This window comes from Neophocaena asiaeorientalis, unplaced genomic scaffold (genome assembly GCF_003031525.2).
Source record: "Neophocaena asiaeorientalis asiaeorientalis breed wild unplaced genomic scaffold, Neophocaena_asiaeorientalis_V1.1 scaffold322, whole genome shotgun sequence".
Lineage (NCBI taxonomy): Eukaryota > Metazoa > Chordata > Mammalia > Artiodactyla > Phocoenidae > Neophocaena > Neophocaena asiaeorientalis.
The window spans coordinates 966,949-986,278 of NW_020185329.1; the positions used below are offsets into that span (position 1 = coordinate 966,949).

Sequence of the window (19,330 nt, forward strand, 5' to 3'; positions counted from 1 at the left end):
ACAGTTTGTCCAGGAGTAACCAAAAGGACCTCATTAAAAAGTGGCACACCCTCCTGAGTCACTTTCACCATGAGGCACCCACAAGTGAGCAGGACACATGATAGAAACACCCAGATGAGCCTAGACCTAACTGGGTTTCCCAGGCCTTTCAGGTCCAGTAACTTGCATTTTATTTGGTTTATCTAATAGAAATGATATCTCTGTTGTCTCCTCAAAAATAGAAGTGCTTTTGGCTCTCAGATCTTCCTTATGATGGCCAGGTGACTTTCCTCCTGTTTAAGATTACCAGAGACTCTTTTGTCTACTCGAGATGCAGAATCAGAAGGAATCAGAGACCATAAAGAAACGCAGGACAAAAAGAAGTGTCATGCCCAAAGTCATAGAGCTAAAGATAAGTAAGCCTGGGAATTGCCATCTCCTGAGCCTCTTTGGCCCTCCCCACACCCTGCAGCTTTCCTTCATGACCATAAACCGTGCAGTAAACACACGAAGTCACCCTGAACGGAGACGCTGCTGTCCAGCAGGTTTCTAAATGAATCACTGGGCCAGTGTGCAAAATATTCCGACAACCTGAGTGCAGTGTGGCTCGTTATCTACAGCATATTCATCCATAAATGTGAGGTGTTTCTGTGTTGGACTCATCCCAGTGTTCACTAGTCCTGTTTCTTAGTGGTCAGAGATTCAATATGTGTGATTTGCCTTTAGTTTGGGTGAGAGTCATCACTGCCCTTTCTCACTTTTTATGCTGACTCTTGACCATCTTTTGCTGTGCTGCAATAGCATTTTTACCAAGATCTGCCAAAATTCCTTCTTCATTATAGATACTCAATAGATGTTGGTTAAACAAATGGACAAATGAGCATATACATGAATATTCCCAGCACATATCATTCCAGTGGTATTTATGACCTGCTGGACTGACTTTGGTTTACAAATGAAACAAGCCATGAAATTTGAATTTAGTAAAAAGAATTTAGTTTGGGCCTGTATGTCAACTCATAACTATCTGTACTATTTTTAGCAAGTTGTTAGGATGTCAGGATTTAAAGCTGTAATATACCTGCTTTTTTCGGAAAGTGGTCACATGCCATCCCCTGGCCATCTCTGTTCTGGTTAAGCTAGTTGCATAGTTTCTATCTGCATAGCCGTCCTCTGACTATAATCAAATACCAGCCCATGAAGACAGGAAGAAAAAGTGAAGACCTCAGTGCACAGGTATACAAATCCTTACTTGAAGAACACGTACATCAGATGGGGACTTACCTTCTTGAAAACATATAACTTTCTAAAAGCCCTCACCTCCAGCCTCCTCTGGGCAGTGAGCTGTCCAAATGAACAAAGCAAGGGTTGATTTACAAAAATATTATTTGAACAAGCCTTTGGGTGTCTTCAGTGCAAGACCCATAATTCATTCATCAGTGTTTCCCCTCTAATTCTTTGAAGGGAACTTCCAATGTACAAGTTGCCCAATAAAGGTTGAAGAAGGGAAAAGGAAACAAAGGGAGGGCAAGTAGGAATTGTGAACAGTAGGGCACACTGGTTAAGCATCCGGGATCAAAGGGTATAAGCACAGAAACCTTATTTTTTGTTGGCTCCCTTCTCAGAAACCTACTGGGAGCAGCTTTTGTCCCCTCTAATCACAATTGTACCCACAGAGAGCAAATCATCTCTTCTCCATGGCTGGGTGTCTGTGTGTCTACATGGAAATCCTTCATGACTCCCCATTACCCACAATGAAATCCAAACTCCCAGCATCATTCCCAGCCTGACCCAGGGCCCCATCTTCTGCTACACTTCACCCACCCACCTTAGAAACTATATTGTAGCCACACAGGAATTCTTGCCTTTTGCCAAACATACCATTCTATTTTATGCTTCATGCCTTTGCACCTGCTGCCCTTTCTTCCCCTCATCCCCTTTCAGCCAATGCTTCCAAATTGTTAAAGACCCAAGTGAAATGTCACCTCCTCAGTGAAGTTCTTCCCTACCTAGGAGGGAAGTCACTCATTCCCTTGAGTAGTCATGGCTCTTATGACTGATCCTGTTGTCTTTATCACAGAATATTGAAAACTAGTAAATACTAATCTATTAGTAAATACTAATATGTCTTTACCTCCAGCACTTTGATGATTGAGATTTATCTTTGTATCCTCACATGTAAGCCTAGGAGATATGTACTATTATTAATTCCACTATTGATGAGAAAACAGATATATAGAGAAGTTAAATAAGTTGCCCAGGTCCAGACAACCAGTAACTTATAACTCTCTGATTTGAACACAGGGAATGAGGGCTCAGAACAAACCCTTCCAACTACCTTGAAATGCCATTTTTGTTTAAAATAATCATGCTGGTTACCTTGTTACCTTTACTATGGCATCGATATTAATATAAATTCTTATTCTTAATCAGCTAGGTCAATTATTTATGTTTGTATATGAGTTATATAGATAATAAGTTCCATTATCCATCAAATTCCTGCTACCTAGAGTATATGCTAGTTGTTAAAATCTCCCCAGTAAATCTCTGGTGTGCCCCAGGTGCAATGGAAGGTAATATGGGTAGTCTTTTCAGCTCAGGGGAGATTGTTATTTTTATTTAAATTTCTTGTTCCTGCATCTTGTTTCTTCAGCTAAATATTTGACTACCCCAAGACTGGACCTGTTCTTTTATTTTAAGGGTACCCCAAAGGACCTGGAGCAGCTGTGTTCATGATAGGCACTGAAACTTTTACTGAATAAATTAATGCAAGAACAAAACTGCTTCCTTGTTGCCATCCACCAACAATTTATTGAAAATGTGGCATCAAGTTGAATATCTAAGAGTTGACAAACTTTCTTGCTGGGGTCCCAGGTTTCAGAGAGTTGGTAGTTAGTTTGGATGGCAAAGATGGAGTGATTACTTGACCAGAAATCTCTCCTCCAATTCTCCAACCCTTTCTTCAGTCAAGCATCTGGTGGCCTCCATCCTAATCACCTTTTGTAAATATCCAGCGTTTCCTCTTCTCATTCCTGACTGGCTCATTCTGGGCATATTCTCTGTGCCAGCCATTGTGCTAGGATGTGGGGACAGAAACATTCTGTATAAGAGAACCAGAATCCAAATGTATTAGCCAGTAATTAAGAAATACACTACCTACAAGGAAAGGAGTTTTGAGGTGGTAGATGAGCTGTAACTTTGGAGCCAGAAGACCCTTGGTTTAATTCCCAGCTCTGTCACTTAACTAGGTATTTGACCTTGTTCAAGTTATCTAACCTCTCAAAGCTTCAGTTTTCTTATTTTAAAAAGTATTTAATAAACCATCTACCTGAGAGGGCGATCATGCAGATTAAGTCTTTCCACTTAACCCATCCCTCCTTTTTAAATAAAGACAAAATAATTTTATGGATGTTTTTGATATTTAGCATCTCATCCTCACCTCCGTGATTCCATGACCCTGGATAATTTGAAACTGCTTCTCCTGAAATGCTTATTCCTTTTTTTTTTTTTTGGAAAAAAGCATTGTGCCTCCAAACTTTAGAACTCCCACTTCTTGGCCTTTGGAATGAAATCTAGAATGTAGAGGTCCTTCTTGTATATCTTTATCTTAAGACTAGGCCCTGAGTAACTGGATTGACGTCTTGTGACTCTGAATCAAATTCAATAGTCTCTTCCCAGTTCCAGACTCTGCCAGTGACTATTTCCCTCTCTGATCTCAAGCCCCACCAAGGGCTCTTCATTCCCATTGTCCGCTTTTGGAAACTTCCCCTCACTCTTCTCTGGATGACTGCAAGTCTTCCTCAGATGAACTAACTTTTAAAATACTCTCCTTTTATCTTAAATCATATAATGGCATATTGTACATTACCTCTATTTATGCACCATGCAATGTTAGAACCAACACAGGCATTATTCAAACATAACTTATTTGGGGCTACTTTGGGGTCTGGCAACAGTGACATTTCCTTAGAGGATGGTTGAAAAAAAATGCACTGCATCCTATTTCTTGAATAGAGGCTTGCATAATCAACCAAGTAGAAAGAAATGTTGAGATGCATTTAACCTCATTAGTTTCAAAAGGACTGACTCCAATCCATTAGAGTTGAGATACATTAGTGAAACTCAACTATTTCCAAATCTCATTTACATAATGGATGAGATGTGAAATGAGCCCAATGCAAGGGGAGCCGCCCAGAGGCACTAAAGTTTATCATGATATGTAAGAGCTCTTTTAGATCATTGCATTAAATTTCCACTAACAATATAACAAATTAATTGTATTACTGTACTAGCTCAAAGTCTACTGAGTGGAGAGTACCAGTGAGGAAAGCAGCCAGGGTTTCAAGGACTGTGGATGGGGAAGGATGCTCAGAGGGATATGATGACTGTTACTTTACCTTTCTTCTGCCCCTTTAAGAAATTCTAGGCACCTCTGTAATCTGATGGTGGACTTTGGCTTTATTAGTGAGGTAAGCAAGGATGAGTAAATCAACTGTATCAGACAAGCCTCAGGACATCTAGAAATTGATCATTCTGCTGAAATAAGCACTCTGTGTTTATTAGCTGGGAGTTCATCACTATCACTTCTCCTCATCCAATTCCTAAGAGATTTCAAAGCCATCATCATGGTATTAGCTCGTCTGACTGAACTAGTAGAGATAAAGATTAGGAGATCTATCTAAAGATGGGTCTGAGTTTCTGTGATTTTTTTTCTCTTCTGTTGCAAAAAAGAGAGCTTTTCTAGCACACATTCTGTGTCTGTATGTGTATGCCTACACACAGTCACAATGTGTTTGCATTTTACAGGATGATTTCAAATAGTGGAACAAAGTAGGTGGTTTGAAGAAAGCCATATTCAATGAAGCCCTTAAAACAATGCAACTTTCCCACATATAAAGCAATGACTACTTAACAAAGGGGCTGTATGCTGAATTGGCTTCTCTAGCTGACACAGTGTGTCCATACAGTGGGGGATCTTACACTGAGAATAATTAGATTCCGTAACCACATTTATAAACCTAACATCCATACATGGCCAGACTCCTACAGATATGTTCTTAAGAGATGAATACATATTGGACTGATCTTTCACAAACCAGTAACTATGCATTTATCTATTTACACATATATTTATAGACACACATGCATTTAAGCTCCTGATATCAAGCTCTTTTCTCAATGTGGCTTCTAAATAAGCAGTAATCAAAATGCAAATAAGGTGACCCAGTTAGCACCAAGATCTGTATTACCATGCAGATGTGCACTGCAAGTCTGTGTTCTAAAGGTAAAAAGGAAGATACTACAAAAGATGCTTATATTAACAGCTACTGAGGCCTTCACATTAGGGAGAGTCTAGGGAAGAATCCTCCAGAGCCAGTGGTCTTATAGCTTGGATCACAACCGCCATTTTTGGCTTGGTCTGTTTTAAAACTGCCCTGTGAGTATAGAATAACCAGCATGCAAGAAGGCTGCTTCTGTGAAGTCGCAGAATGTAATCCTTTTAGCAGAAAGCCAACATGCTGGCCTGAGACAGTCCAAGAATATGGCTGGGGTCAGAGTCATACCCCTGTCACCCTCTTTGTGTGACACTGGGCAAAGCAAGATACATCTGTTTCTGGGGCTCAATTGCCCAGGAAGGACTGGACTACTTCCCTTCCAACTCTAAACTGCCTTGATTTTACTTTGCTGAAGCTCCTTTGTGCTCATCTATTGAAACCTATAACATGCTTTATGTGCATCAGTTGCAAATTCCTAACCTACCTGATCACCAAGGATGTCACAAGAGCATACTTGATGCAGTGTGCTACTAAATTGGTTTTAATTACATGTATGCATCCTTTCTTCCCTTGTTAGTATCTTTTGAAAGTCCATTTGTTATATTTTTCAGTGAAACAGGTACCACTCTATTGTCTCTGTTTTTTAAGCATGGGAGCAGTTACATCAGCATTCTGTTTGGTTCTATCTATCTGCTCTTAATCCTTCTGGTGTGTGTGTGTGTGTGTGTCTGTGTCTGTGTGTCTATGTGTGTGTGTGTGTGTGCAGGAATTGACTTAGGACAGCCAGGGTACTAACCTGAGCTTAAAAGTATCTTTGAACCTTAAGCTGTGTACAAAATGTGTTGTGTGTGTGTGTGTCTGTATGTCTGTGTGTACATGTGTACGCTTTTTTCCTAAGAAGAGGTTCTCATGTCTAAGATGCAGAAAGATTAAAAACCTCTAACCTGAGATGTCTCCTCTTTGCAATTTTGATGTTCGCTTTATTTCCATTCTGGGTGATATCACTGGGCACATCTAGAAAATACCTTTCATCTGGTGTGACTTTTTCACTGTAGGATTAGGAGAGACTGACTTCTACATCATTAGAATTTACTGTATAAGGGATTCTTTAATAAAAAATCTCTTTGAAGTTCCAGTAGACAAAATGTTCTCTCCTCAGCCCATTTCTTCACTTCTAAATTAAGAGAAGCAAGAACTAATCAGATTGTTCAGCAGTTTCTCTGAATCTAGACAACTTAGAATAGTAAAGCTAGAATAGATTCTGACCAAGAGGAAACTGAAGCACAGTGAGATTCCAAGTCCTGTTCAAGTTCATCCAGTCAGTGTGGAGCAGAGCCTGAAATAACTCAACTCTCAGAACTCTAGTCTCTTAACTTTCATATTAACAAATTATTTGTCTCTGGTACAATTTATTGACTATAAGTATTCATTGTATAGTTTCTTTGTGTCTGCATTATGCTAGGAAGATATAAGAAAATATTATAAAATCTCTACATCCTAAAGAATTTAAATCTTGTAGGAGACATACACGACTTGAACATATGAAATAATTTTAAAATGAAACAGTTAGTACAAAGACACTGTAGTGCTAAGTAATAATAGTTAAAACAATTGACTTCTTACTCTCTAGGCACCATGATAAGTGTTTTTGTATGTGTTAGTTTTTCTATTACTGCTATAACAAATTTCTACAAACGTAATAGCTTCACCAACACACATTTATTATATTACAGTATTGGAGGTCAGAAGTCCAAAATGAGTCTCACTGAGCTAAAATCAAAGTATCAACTTCCTTTCTGAAAACTATAGGAAAGAATCTATTTCCTTGTCTTTTCCAGCTTCTTGAAGCCATTTGCATTCCTTAACTCATGTCCCTCCTCCTCCATCTTCAAAGCCAGCAGCCTAGCCACTCTCTTACCCTACTTCCATCACCACATCTCTTTCTCTGACTCTTCTTTTCTACCTCCTTCTTTCACTTCAGTGGACACTTTTGATTACATTTTGACCATCTCGTAATCAAGGATACTTTCTAGATGTTAAGGTCAGCTGATTGACAATATTAATTCTGTCTGCATCCTTAATTCTCTCTTGCTATGATACATAACACATTCACAGGTTCTAGGAATTAGAAAGGGGGACATTATTTTCTGTCTACCACAATATATAAACTCCTTTAATCCTCAGTAACCTCGTTTAACAGATGAGGAAACTGAGCATAGAGAGCTGACATGAATTGCCCCAAATCACACAGCTAGTAATGCAGGTAGTCTTACTCCAGAGAATGTGTTCTTCACCTGTACTCTATACTGTACTGAAAAAGGAGTTTTAGATTAGAGGACCAAGTGTGCATGGGTGGCTTCCCCAGAAGGTTTGGGCCTAGAAGAATAAATGTGTATTCCATTTGTCCATTCATCCATCCAACACTTTTGAGTATGTAATATCTATCAAGCTAAGTGCTGGGAAATCAAAAGAAAGTTAGACATGGTTCCTGGCTTCTAGAATTTTGCAGTTGCCTACAAAAATTGTCAGAGAAATGAACAAATAATTACACAATAGGAGATAAGTCCTATTACAGAAGTCTGTCCAAGATGATAAGACATGTTTGTGGAAGGGAGAAACTAAATCTACCTGACAACAAGATGTGGGTTTAATTTTCCCCAATTGCCTTTCCAAACATATCTTTCAGTGTTTGTTTTTTACAACTCAGCCCAAGCACTCTTGTCTCAGTTGCACAAAGAAGGCTTGTTATTTCTGCTTTTGCTCTTGTCTTTTCCCAGCCCTGGCAGGCTCTCCCTCTACTTCTAGTTATTGAATTCTACTCATCGTTCAAGACTGGGGTTTTTGTACCTGTAACTGTCTTCCTGAGTGGACAGGTTAGCCCCTTTCAGAGAAGGTTCATGATCCCTGTACTTAATGGTACCTGGTACTTACAGGCTCTTAATGAATGTTGAATTAATATATGCATGAGCACAAAACCACCTCAGATCCCACTGAGATCTCATTTTCCTCCTAATTTGTGGAGGACTCATTTGGCTTCCTGTCTCATTTGGTTTATCAGTTTTGTAAGTGTTTTTGTCTTATCCCACTCTCCACTTCTAAACCTTCTCTACAAAGACAGAGATCACATCTTCTGAGTTGTGCTGTGCAGCACTCAAATATCTGTTGATTTTAAAATGATTGACTCCAGGCTAACTGAATAGCATCCTACTTACAAGTGACCTTGCCTGAATTTCATCTCTCAAGGTCCCAAAATGAAGTAAAACTCATTTGACACAAAACACATGTTGATAAGACCACCACCTGCAATTGGGCAAGTAGTTCACTTTCTGTAGGAACCTGGCTCAAGGGGAGAAATGCACTGAAATCCAGTGCATGCTCCTCTCTCCAAACCATGAGCAGTGGGGGTGCATGTGCACACAGGAAGCCATAACTTAATCTAACTTTTACAATGGTGCCCTCCCTTTGCTAAGAGCTGGGTCCTTGGGAATCTCCACCTAGGTGGGATGGCTTTTACAAATTCACCCAAAGATTCTGTATCGGTAGCAAAGCCTCTGTGTTTTGATGATTAAAAAGGTACTTTAGGATCTTTCAGTATCCTTATAAAAAGTAACAGCTATCTTTATGCTATGCAGAGATTATTAGAATGCACTTCGTAGAAAACTTAGGGACTTCACTGCTTAGACCAGTGTCACGTCCCTGGTATGGTAGATGTTCAATAAATATTTGTTCAATTAATGAATAAAGTGATGCAACAAAAAATAACACTTTTATTGACTTTGGCACAGAAAAATATTGTTTTCCAAATCCCAAGGTTATCTATTTCCTTTTTCTCAATTTTATTTTATTTATTTATTTTTATACAACAGGTTCTTATTAGCTATCTATTTTATACGTATTACTATATATATATGTCAATCCCAATCTCCCACTTCATCCCACCAGCACCCCCACTCCCGCTTTCCCCCCTTGGTGTCCATACATTTGTTCTCTACATCTGTGTCTCTATTACAGCCTTGCAAGCCGGTTGATCTGTACCATTTTTCTAGATTCCACATATATGCGTTAATAAACGATATTTGTTTTTCTCTTTCTGACTTACTTCACTCTGTATGACAGTCCCTAGGACCATCCATGTCTCTACAAATGACATAATTTCATTCCTTTTTATGGCTGAGTACTATTCCATTGTATATAGGTACCACATCTTTATCCATTCATCTGTTGATGGACACTTAGGTTGCTTCCATGACCTGGCTATGGTAAATAGTGCTGCAATGAACATTGGGGTGCATGTGTCTTTTTGAATTATGGTTTTCTCTGGGTATATGCCCAGTAGTGGGATTGCTGGGTCATATGGTAATTCTGTTTTTAGTTTTTTAAGAAACCTCCATACTATTCTCCATAGTGGCTGTACCAATTTACATCTGCACCTAAAGTGCAAGAGGGTTCCCTTTTCTCCACACCCTCTCCAGCATTTGTTGTTTGTAGATTTTCTGATGATGCCCATTCTAACCGGTGTGAGGTGATACCTCATTGTAGTTTTGATTTGCATTTCTCTAATAATTAGTGGTGTTGAGTAGCTTTTCATGTGCCTCTTGGCCATCTGTATGTCTTCTCTGGAGAAATGTCTACTTAGGTCTTATGACCATTTTTTGATTGGGTTGTTTGTTTTTCTGATATTGAGCTACATGAGTTGTTTATATATTTTGGAGGTTAATCCTTTATCCATTTATTTGTTTGTAAATATGTTCTCGCATTCTGAGGGTTGTTTTTTCATCTTGTTTATAGTTTCCTTTGCTGTGTAAAAGCTTTTAAGTTTCACTAGGTCCCATTTGTTTATTTCTGTTTTTATTTCCATTACTCTAGGAGGTGGGTCAAAAAAGATCTTGCTGTGATTTATGTCAAAGAGTGTTCTACATTTGTTGTTTGTAGATTTTCTGATGATGCCCATTCTAACCGGTGTGAGGTGATACCTCATTGTAGTTTTGATTTGCATTTCTCTAATAATTAGTGGTGTTGAGTAGCTTTTCATGTGCCTCTTGGCCATCTGTATGTCTTCTCTGGAGAAATGTCTACTTAGGTCTTATGACCATTTTTTGATTGGGTTGTTTGTTTTTCTGATATTGAGCTACATGAGTTGTTTATATATTTTGGAGGTTAATCCTTTATCCATTTATTTGTTTGTAAATATGTTCTCGCATTCTGAGGGTTGTTTTTTCATCTTGTTTATAGTTTCCTTTGCTGTGTAAAAGCTTTTAAGTTTCACTAGGTCCCATTTGTTTATTTCTGTTTTTATTTCCATTACTCTAGGAGGTGGGTCAAAAAAGATCTTGCTGTGATTTATGTCAAAGAGTGTTCTCCCTATGTTTTCCTCTGAGAGTTTCATAGTGTCCAGGCTTGCATTTAGGTCTTTAATCCATTTTGAGTTTATTTTTGTGTATGGTGTTAGGGAACGTTCTAATTTAATTCCTTCATATGTAGCTGTCCAGTTTTCCCAGCACCACTTATTGAAGAGACTGTCTTTGCTCCATTGTATATCCTTGCCTGCTTTGTCATAGATTAGTTGACCATAGGTGCGTGGGTTTATCTCTGGGCTTTCTATCCCGTTTCATTGATCTATATTTCTGTTTTTGTGCCAGTACCATATTGTCTTGATTACTGTAGCTTTGTAGTATAGTCTGAAGTCAGGGAGTCTGATTCCTCCAGCTCCATTTTTTTCCCATCAAGATTGTTTTGGCTATTCGGTGTCTTTCGGGTATTCGTACAGATTTTAAGATTTTTTGTTCTAGTTCTGTAAAAAATGCCATTGGTAATTTGATAGGGATTGCATTGAATCTGTAGATTGCTTTGGGTCCTATAGTCATTTTCACAATATTGATTCTTCTCATCCAAGAACATCGTATATCTATACATGTTTGTGTCATCTTTGATTTCTTTCATCAGTGTCTTATAGTTTTCTGAGTACAGGTCTTTTACCTCCTTACGTAGGTTTATTCCTAGGTATTTTATTCTTTTTGTTGCAATGGTGAATGGGATTTTTTCCTTAATTTCTCTTTCTGATCATTCATTGTTAGTGTATAGAAATGCAAGAGATTTCTGTGCATTAATTCTGTATCCTGAAACTTTACCAAATTCATTGATTAGCTCTAATAGTTTTCTGGTGGCATCTTTAGGATTCTCTATGTATAGTATCATGTCATCTGCAAATGGTGACAGTTTTACTTCTTCTTTTCCAATTCATATTCCTTTTATTTCTTTTTCTTCTCTGAATGCCGTGGCTAGGACTTCCAAGACTATGTTGAATAAGAGTGGTGAGAGTGGACATCCTTGTCTTGTTCCTGGTCTTAGATAAAATGCTTTCAGTTTTTCACCATTAAGAATGATGTTTGCTGTGGGTTTGTCGTATATGGCCTTTATTATGTTAAGGTAGATTCCCTCTATGCCCACTTTCTGGAGAGTTTTTATCATAACTGGGTGTTGAATTTTGTCAAAAGCTTTTTCTGCATCTATTGCACTGATCATATGGTTTTTATTCTTCAATTTGTTAATATGGTGTATCACATTGATGGATTTGCATATAATGAAGAATCCTTGCATCCCTGGGATAAATCCCACTTGATCATGGTGTATGATCCTTTTAATGTGATGTTGGATTCTGTTTGCTAGTATTTTGTTGAGGATTTTTGCATGTATATTCATCAGTAATATTGGTCTGTACTTTTCTCTTTTTGTAGTATCTTTGTCTGGTTTTGGTATCAGGGTGGTGGTGGCCTCATAGAATGAGTTTGGGAGTGTTCCTTCCTCTGCAATTTTTTGGAAGAGTTTGAGAAGGATGGGTGTCAGCTCTTCTCTGAATATTTGATAGAATTCACCTGTGCAGCCATCTGGTCCCAGACTTTTGTTTGTTGGAAAATATTTAATCACAGTTTCAACTTCATTACTTGTGATTTGTCTGTTCATGTTTTCTATTTCTTCCTGGTTCAGTCTTGGAAAGTTATACCTTTCTAAGAATTTGCCCATTTCTTCCAGGTTGTTCATTTTATTGGCATAGAGTTGCTTGTAGTAGTCTCTTAGGATGCTTTGTATTTCTGCAGTGTCTGTTGTAACTTCTCCTTTTTCATTTCCAATTTTGTTGATTTGAGTCCTCTCCCTGTTTTTCTTGATGAGTCTGGCTAAAGGTTTATCAATTTTGTGTATCTTCTCAAAGAACCAGCTTTTAGTTTTATTGATCTTTGCTATTGTTTTCTTGTTTCTATTTCATTTATTTCTGCTCTGATCTTTATGATTTCTTTCCTTCTACTAATTTTGGGCTTTGTTCTTCTTTCTCTAATTACTTTAAGTGTAAAGTTAGGTTGTTTATATGAGAGTTTTCTCATTTCTTGAGGTAGGATTGTATTGCTATATACTTTCCTCTTAGAACTGCTTTTGCTGCATCCCATAGGTTTTGGATCATCGTGTTTTCATTGTCATTTGTCTCTAGGTATTTTTTGATTTCCTCTTTGATTTCTTCAGTGACTACTTGCTTATTTAGTAGCATATTGTTTAGCCTCCATGTGTTTGTGTTTTTTACATTTTTTTCCTTGTAATTTATTTCTAATCTCATAGCAGTGTGGTCAGAAAAGATGCTTGATATTATTTCAATTTTCTTAGATGTACTGAGGCTTGATTTGTGACCCAAGATGTGATCTACACTGGAGAATATTCCATATGCACTTGAAAAGAAAGTGTAATCTGTTTTCATATGGAATGTCCTATAAATATCAATTAAATCTCTCTGGTCTGCTGTGTCATTTAAAGCTTGTGTTTCCTTATTAATTTTCTGTCTGGATGATCTGTCTATTGGTGTAAGTGAGGTGTTAAAGTCCCCCACTATTATTGTGTTACTGTCAGTTTCCTCTTTTGTAGCTGTTAGCACTCGCCTTATGTATTGAGGTGCTCCTCTGTTGGGTGCATATATATTTATAATTGTTATGTGTTTTTCTTGGATTGATCCCTTGATCATTATGTATTGTCCTTCATTGTCCCTTGTAACATTCTTTACTTTAAAGTCTATTTTATCTGAAATGAGTATTGCTACTCCAGCTTTCTTTTGATTTCCATTCGCATGGAATATCTTTCTCCATCCCCTCACTTTCACGCTGTATGTGTCCCTAGGTCTGAAGTGGGTCTCTTGTAGACAGCATATATATGGGTCTTGTTTTTGTATTCACTCAGCTAGCCTGTGTTTTTTGGTTGGAGCATTTAATCCATTCACATTTAAGGTAATTATCGATGTGTATGTTCCTATTACCATTTTCTTAATTGTTTTGGGTCTGTTTTTGTAGGTCATTTTCTTTTCTTGTGTTTCCCACTTAGAGAAGTTCCTTTAGCATTTGTTGTAGAGCTGGTTTGGTGGTGCTTAATTATCTTAGCTTTTGCTTGTCTGTAAAGCTTTTGATTTTTCCATCAAATCTGAATGAGATCCTTGCCGGATAGAGTAATCCTGGTTGTAGGTTCTTCCCTTTCATCACTTTAAATATATCATGCCCCTCCCTTCTGGCTTGTAGAGTTTCTGCTGAGAAATCAGCTTTTCACCTTATGGGAGTTCCCATGTATGTTATTTGCCATTTTTCCCTTGTTGTTTTTAATAATTTTTCTTTGTCTTTAATTTTTGTCAGTTTGATTACCATGTTTCTTGGCATGTTTCTCCTTGGGTTTATCCTGCCTGGGACTCTCTGTGCTTCCTGGACTTGGGTGACTATTTTCTTTCCCATGTTAGGGAAGTTTTCAACTACAATCTCTTCAAATATTTTCTTGGGTCCTTTCTCTCTCTCTTCTCCTTCTGGGACTCCTATAATGTGAATGTTGTTGCCTTTAATGTTGTCCCAGAGGTCTCTTAGGCTGTCTTCATTTCTTTTCATTCCTTTTTCTTTATTCTGTTCGGTGGCAGTGAATTCCACCATTCTGTCTTCCAGCTCACTTATCTGTTCTTCTGCCTCAGTTATTCTGCTGTTCCTTCCCTCTAGTCTGTTTTTCATTTCAGTTATTTTATTGTTCATCTCTGTTTTTTCTTTAATTCTTCCAGGTGTTTGTTCTTTAATTCTTCTAGGTCTTTATTAAACATTTCTCGCATCTTCTCGATCTTTGCCTCCGTTCTTTTTCCAAGGTCCTGGATCATCTTCACTATCGTTATTCTCAATTCTTTTTCTGGAAGGTTGCCTATCTCCACTTCATTTAGTTGTTTTTCTGGGGTTTTATCTTGTTCCTTCATCTGGTACATAGTCCTCTGCCTTTCATTTTGTCTTTCTCTCTGCGAATGTGGTTTTCATTCCACAGGCTGCAGGATTGTAGTTCTTCTTGCTTCTGCTGTCTGCCCTCTGACAAGCGTATCTATTTCTTGATTCACTTTATTCTGTAACGTATATCCCCTTATTTCCATGGGTGAAGTTCATTTGCAAACAAGAAAAAATAACAATGGGAGCATTCGAACAGACAACCAATATATGAGAAAAGGAATTATAATCAAGTTTTCAGTGTGAGTTTCCTCTTGTGAAAGATATATTATCTACTGGTCTGCCCAAAAGTCAATGTGTCATGGGACAGAAAAGAATATTGAATTGAGTCAAGAGGCATGGATTTCAGCACCGCTTTCTTCGCACTTGTGATATGTGAGCTTGAGCACATCACCTGGTCATCTGTGCCTTGGTTTTCTTATTTGTGAATTTGGAGTTTCATCATCTGCCTCTTGTCATCCACAGGGATACTGCAAGGGGCAAATAGCATAATGCATGTCATTGCTCTTTGCAAGGTTAAAAGCCACCGAGTGCTCAACAAAACATGCCTCTCAGTCCATGCCAAGTACTGAATTCTACAGTGAAAGGGCCAGGAAGGTGACAGAAGGAACTAACCACCCCACTGGTGTTGGCCTCTATCACTATGCCATCCTATGTTTTGTCTCCAAGAAACATCTGCATTTGCAATCTTAGAATTAAAATGTTAATTAAACCTATATTAATTGCATAGTATTTTCCAGATATACTGCTTTCTGTAGTAGATGTTACAAAATGAATTACGTATGATCCCTGGCTGATGATTTTATCAGCCCCTTTATTTTAAAGAAACTATGAGATGAGGACTCAGTCAGGAGTTAGGATCTATTTCTTACCACTTCTTATCAGCGGTGTGATTTCAGATGAGTTGTCTGACCTCCTTGAACCTCCATTTTCTCATCTAGAAGAAAGGAATAAATAATAACTGTCCCACAAAGGTTTGTTTGTTTGTTTGTTTCCCCATAGAGAAAATGAAATAAGTAGATAACTAACTTTACAAACCTAGAGCAACATACAAATTACTCTATGGTGAGGCTGTTTTTTATTATCCAAGGTCACAGAGCTCATTAAAGAGATCCTGGGAAAGTCAGCCACCGTAGACCCTGCTTTTCTTCCATGACCCCTGTAACCTTGAGCAACCTGGGGAAGAGGTAATTGAACAAAAACTACTACTTCGGAAGAAGCAGAATCAAAATATCGAAACTATTGACTCAGTATTGACTCACCCTTAAGGCAGTAAACAGTGCTTCGGTCTCTGACCTTTCCACATCCTGGGGCAGTCAATAACCTGGCCGCTAGATGCAGCGCCTGCCACTGATTCTGATTTGGGAGTACTTTAACCTTGAACTGAGCTCCAAGTAACCAAGGCAACAGGAAGTCAGCTTCTGTGTCAAAGGGGTTGGAATCCATAAATCAAGTCCCTAATGCAAACACGGTGTGCAGGTAGAGGTTCAAGAGGATAAGTGGTCTGTGAGAAATTACCTTTGAAAATGAGTGACTGTCCCTCGATAGGCTACTGCACGGTTTCAAAGAGTTTTTTAAAAATTTATCAATAGAGGTCTACAGGTTATAGTAGAATGTTTTCATATAAGTTTAACTTTTTTTATTTCCTTTTGGCTTCTCTGTCTTAATTATAAACAGATGTTGGATCCACAAAGTTATTAGCATTGTTATTTCCTCCTTTAAAAATGTACTGGCCTCCAGATATGCAAGCCTCAATACAATTTGTCCTGTGTTGGGGTTTGGTGATCCTCTGAACACATCTACCAAGTGTGCTCTCCATGCAGACTGCTGTCCGAATTTGACATAGTGATCCTTTCCCAGATCAAAGCCATCCTTGCTTTTCCTCATGCCCCAGTGTAAAGAGCAGTGCCACATCTCAGTGGTCCAGTCAGTACAGTGCTGAATCTGGGCTTCTTTATGATTGATCTCCAGCCTCAAAAATCTTCCTCCCGTGGAGAGAGCAGCCAGGCCCATTCTGGGAAGGAACTTGCCAAATATCCCACCACTCTACCACCGCCGAGCATTTGTGAGAACTTGTTTCTGAACTGTTTCATGTTCCTCTGGTCCTTTGGGTACCTCAGCATGGAGCATCAGCCGCCACCTGGAATGAAGAGAAACAAAGACTTCCAGTGGCCAGCCTGCCCAATGCTCTCTCCCAAGAAGTCACCCATTCCAGTCTCCTGAGACCTCTGCTCTCAGACAGAGTTTATGCATTACAAGTACTGTTATATTAGCCTTTGTTTAACGGTTATCTAATATTCTTGCCTACATATACTACTTCTGGGATTGTTTCCCTAATCCTTTCAAAACTTAAAAATGTCTGAGCAAACATCAGGATTTTTTTTTTTCAATTTGTTTTCTAATTCATTGGACGGCAACTGGCAAAAAGTACTATAATCTAGAAAATCCTAAATTATCTAGGGTTTTCAAGATAGCTAAAGAGTGACAATCAATTATAGAGTGTTTTAAGTGTCATCTTATTACTTTTAACTTGTTCTGTACCATAAACACTTGAGTAGCAAGGTACACCCGATAGAGGTGTGATCAGATCTGCTTTAAGGGAATGATGTGGATTGTGAACATTTGCATGAAAAGGGGTACAACTAAAATGGCTTGAAATCACTGTGTTTCCAAGTGAGAGTTAAATATCTGCCTGCTAATCCTGTTTATGGCTCATTCCCTGCATGTATAATAATGTGAGCAAAGAACTCCCTGTCCCACCTGTGTCCACAGGTACAAAGAGGACAGACAGATCAGGGAGTTTTTCCAAAGGAGCTGTTATCCAATAGAACTCTGGCAGCTTAGAGTCCCGGAGGTGTGCTGTGCAAAGAACGACTGCATCCATTTGACAGGAACAGGACCAGGGTGGCGCGGAGTACCACGGTGGGGAATTTTATCAGACTCAGGCCTGCTGTCCCATTGCAGATTTGTTAGCAGCCCACTATTCTAGCACATCAGTCAGTCTACGCAGATGACCATACTGTGATAGACTTCTAGATTCTTTCCAAACTATGTTTATTTTGTTAATGGAAAAAGAGTTTAATATATGTTTGTGGTTTTAAAAATATTACCAATAAAGAAGGCTAAGGAGCAAAAGTAAAAACTCCCTCACTAATCTTCCCTGTGCTCTCCTTCCTCAGAATAACCATGGTTAACTATTTGGATGTATCTCCTTGCAGAAGATTCTGTTTGCATTTTACATATACTACATGTGTATACCTTGCGTATTCCTGGCACACCTGCATATTTTACAAGCGGGCATCATCCGGGGATCATGTACGTGTTTGCTGCACCTCCTGATTTCTTGATGGTTGTGCCTTGCGGTCTCTCTGTCATAGAATTTGATGTTTGTCCACTCCCATAGTCAAACGCTATGAAATATGAAATCAAAAAAGAAAAATTGTATTTTTATTTACAACACGTCAAGTGGAGGTTTCAGAGATCGGGATGGAGAGTAGGAGGAAGGTAGTAGACAGTAAATGAAAAGTGTCAGCATTTCTTCCTTAGGTGGATACAGGTGCCTTTTCCAGGTGTGATATAGGCCCTCTGTGTCCTCAGTGTGAAGCATGCTGTTGGTAGACCAGGTCATGGGCAGAAGTTGGAAGATGGTAAGGTAGACCAAGATGATCCCTGAGTTTAGCGTCTGGCTGCTTGAAAACTTCGAGCTCTGACATTAAGAGCTGTATGAGTTTAGTCAGTTATCTCAACATCTCAGAAATACGTTGTCCTCATCTATAAAAGTAAGAAAAGAGTAACCTCCACACTACATGCTTCACAGGGCTGCTGTTAGGCCAAAGTGAGCAGATCTCACTGGAAGTGAGCTGTTACTATAGGAGGGACCAGTGTCACTCAAGTTGGTTAAGATGGGAAAAAAGGTCAGGAACTACCGTGATACGGCCTGTTCATGTTATTGCTATCAGTGGCATGTAGCCAACAAATAAAGAAATTCTGAGTAGATGACCATTTGACATGGATTCAGACACCTGCAGCTTCTGAACTTATGTTTGGATGAGTTGGAGAGTGACTTTTTTTGCAGCTAGTGATGTAGAAGGTGTCCAGAAATCCTCGGTCATGTCAGGGAAGAAAACTGAGCCTTTGTTGGCTGGTTTCCGTTTGGCCTGAGGAGCAGGTTATAATAGTGATAGCAGTATAATAGGAATAATCATAATAGGAAACAATTATATAGCATGAACTATGTGCCAGACACTGTTCTAGGCCCTTTATTTTGATTGATCATGGATGCCCCCAACCACCCCTATGAGGTAATGCAGTTCCATCCCATCTGCACAGTTAAGGAAGCTTGAAGCTTGGAGAGGTTAAGTAACTTGCTCGTGATCACACAGTTGAAAAGTAAGAGGGCCGGGATTTGAGCCCAGCAAACAAGGCTCCAGAACAGTTCTTATAATGTGTTATGTAGTAAGTTTCGAGGCCCTTTCAGAGGCACCTCATAAGAGTCTACCCAGGCTTTTCAGCATCAAAAAATTGTGACTATTATGACCAGACACTCAAAGGCCCCCAGGTTCAGCTCTTACTTGGCCCAGTCACTGTTGTGACACACCAGTCCCTACAGGGCATCTCCGGCCTCCAGAAGGCCGGCCTCTTGTCTGTATCATCTTCATTCCTCACCCATGACTTAGCAGACGCTCTTCTCAGCACCGGGAATGCCTTTCCTTCGACCTTGCTGCTCTAGCATGAACTCTGGGAAGGCTTTCCTTACTTCTTCCCACACGAATCCCTGCCTCCTGAGAACTCCCCAGGCACTTG

General features: G+C 39.0%; 1 protein-coding gene across 1 annotated transcript in view; it reads left to right on the top strand.

The window, feature by feature from the left end:
• SETBP1 (SET binding protein 1) overlaps nucleotides 1-19,330 on the top strand; it is a 358,181-nt gene that overhangs the window by 309,646 nt on the left and 29,205 nt on the right.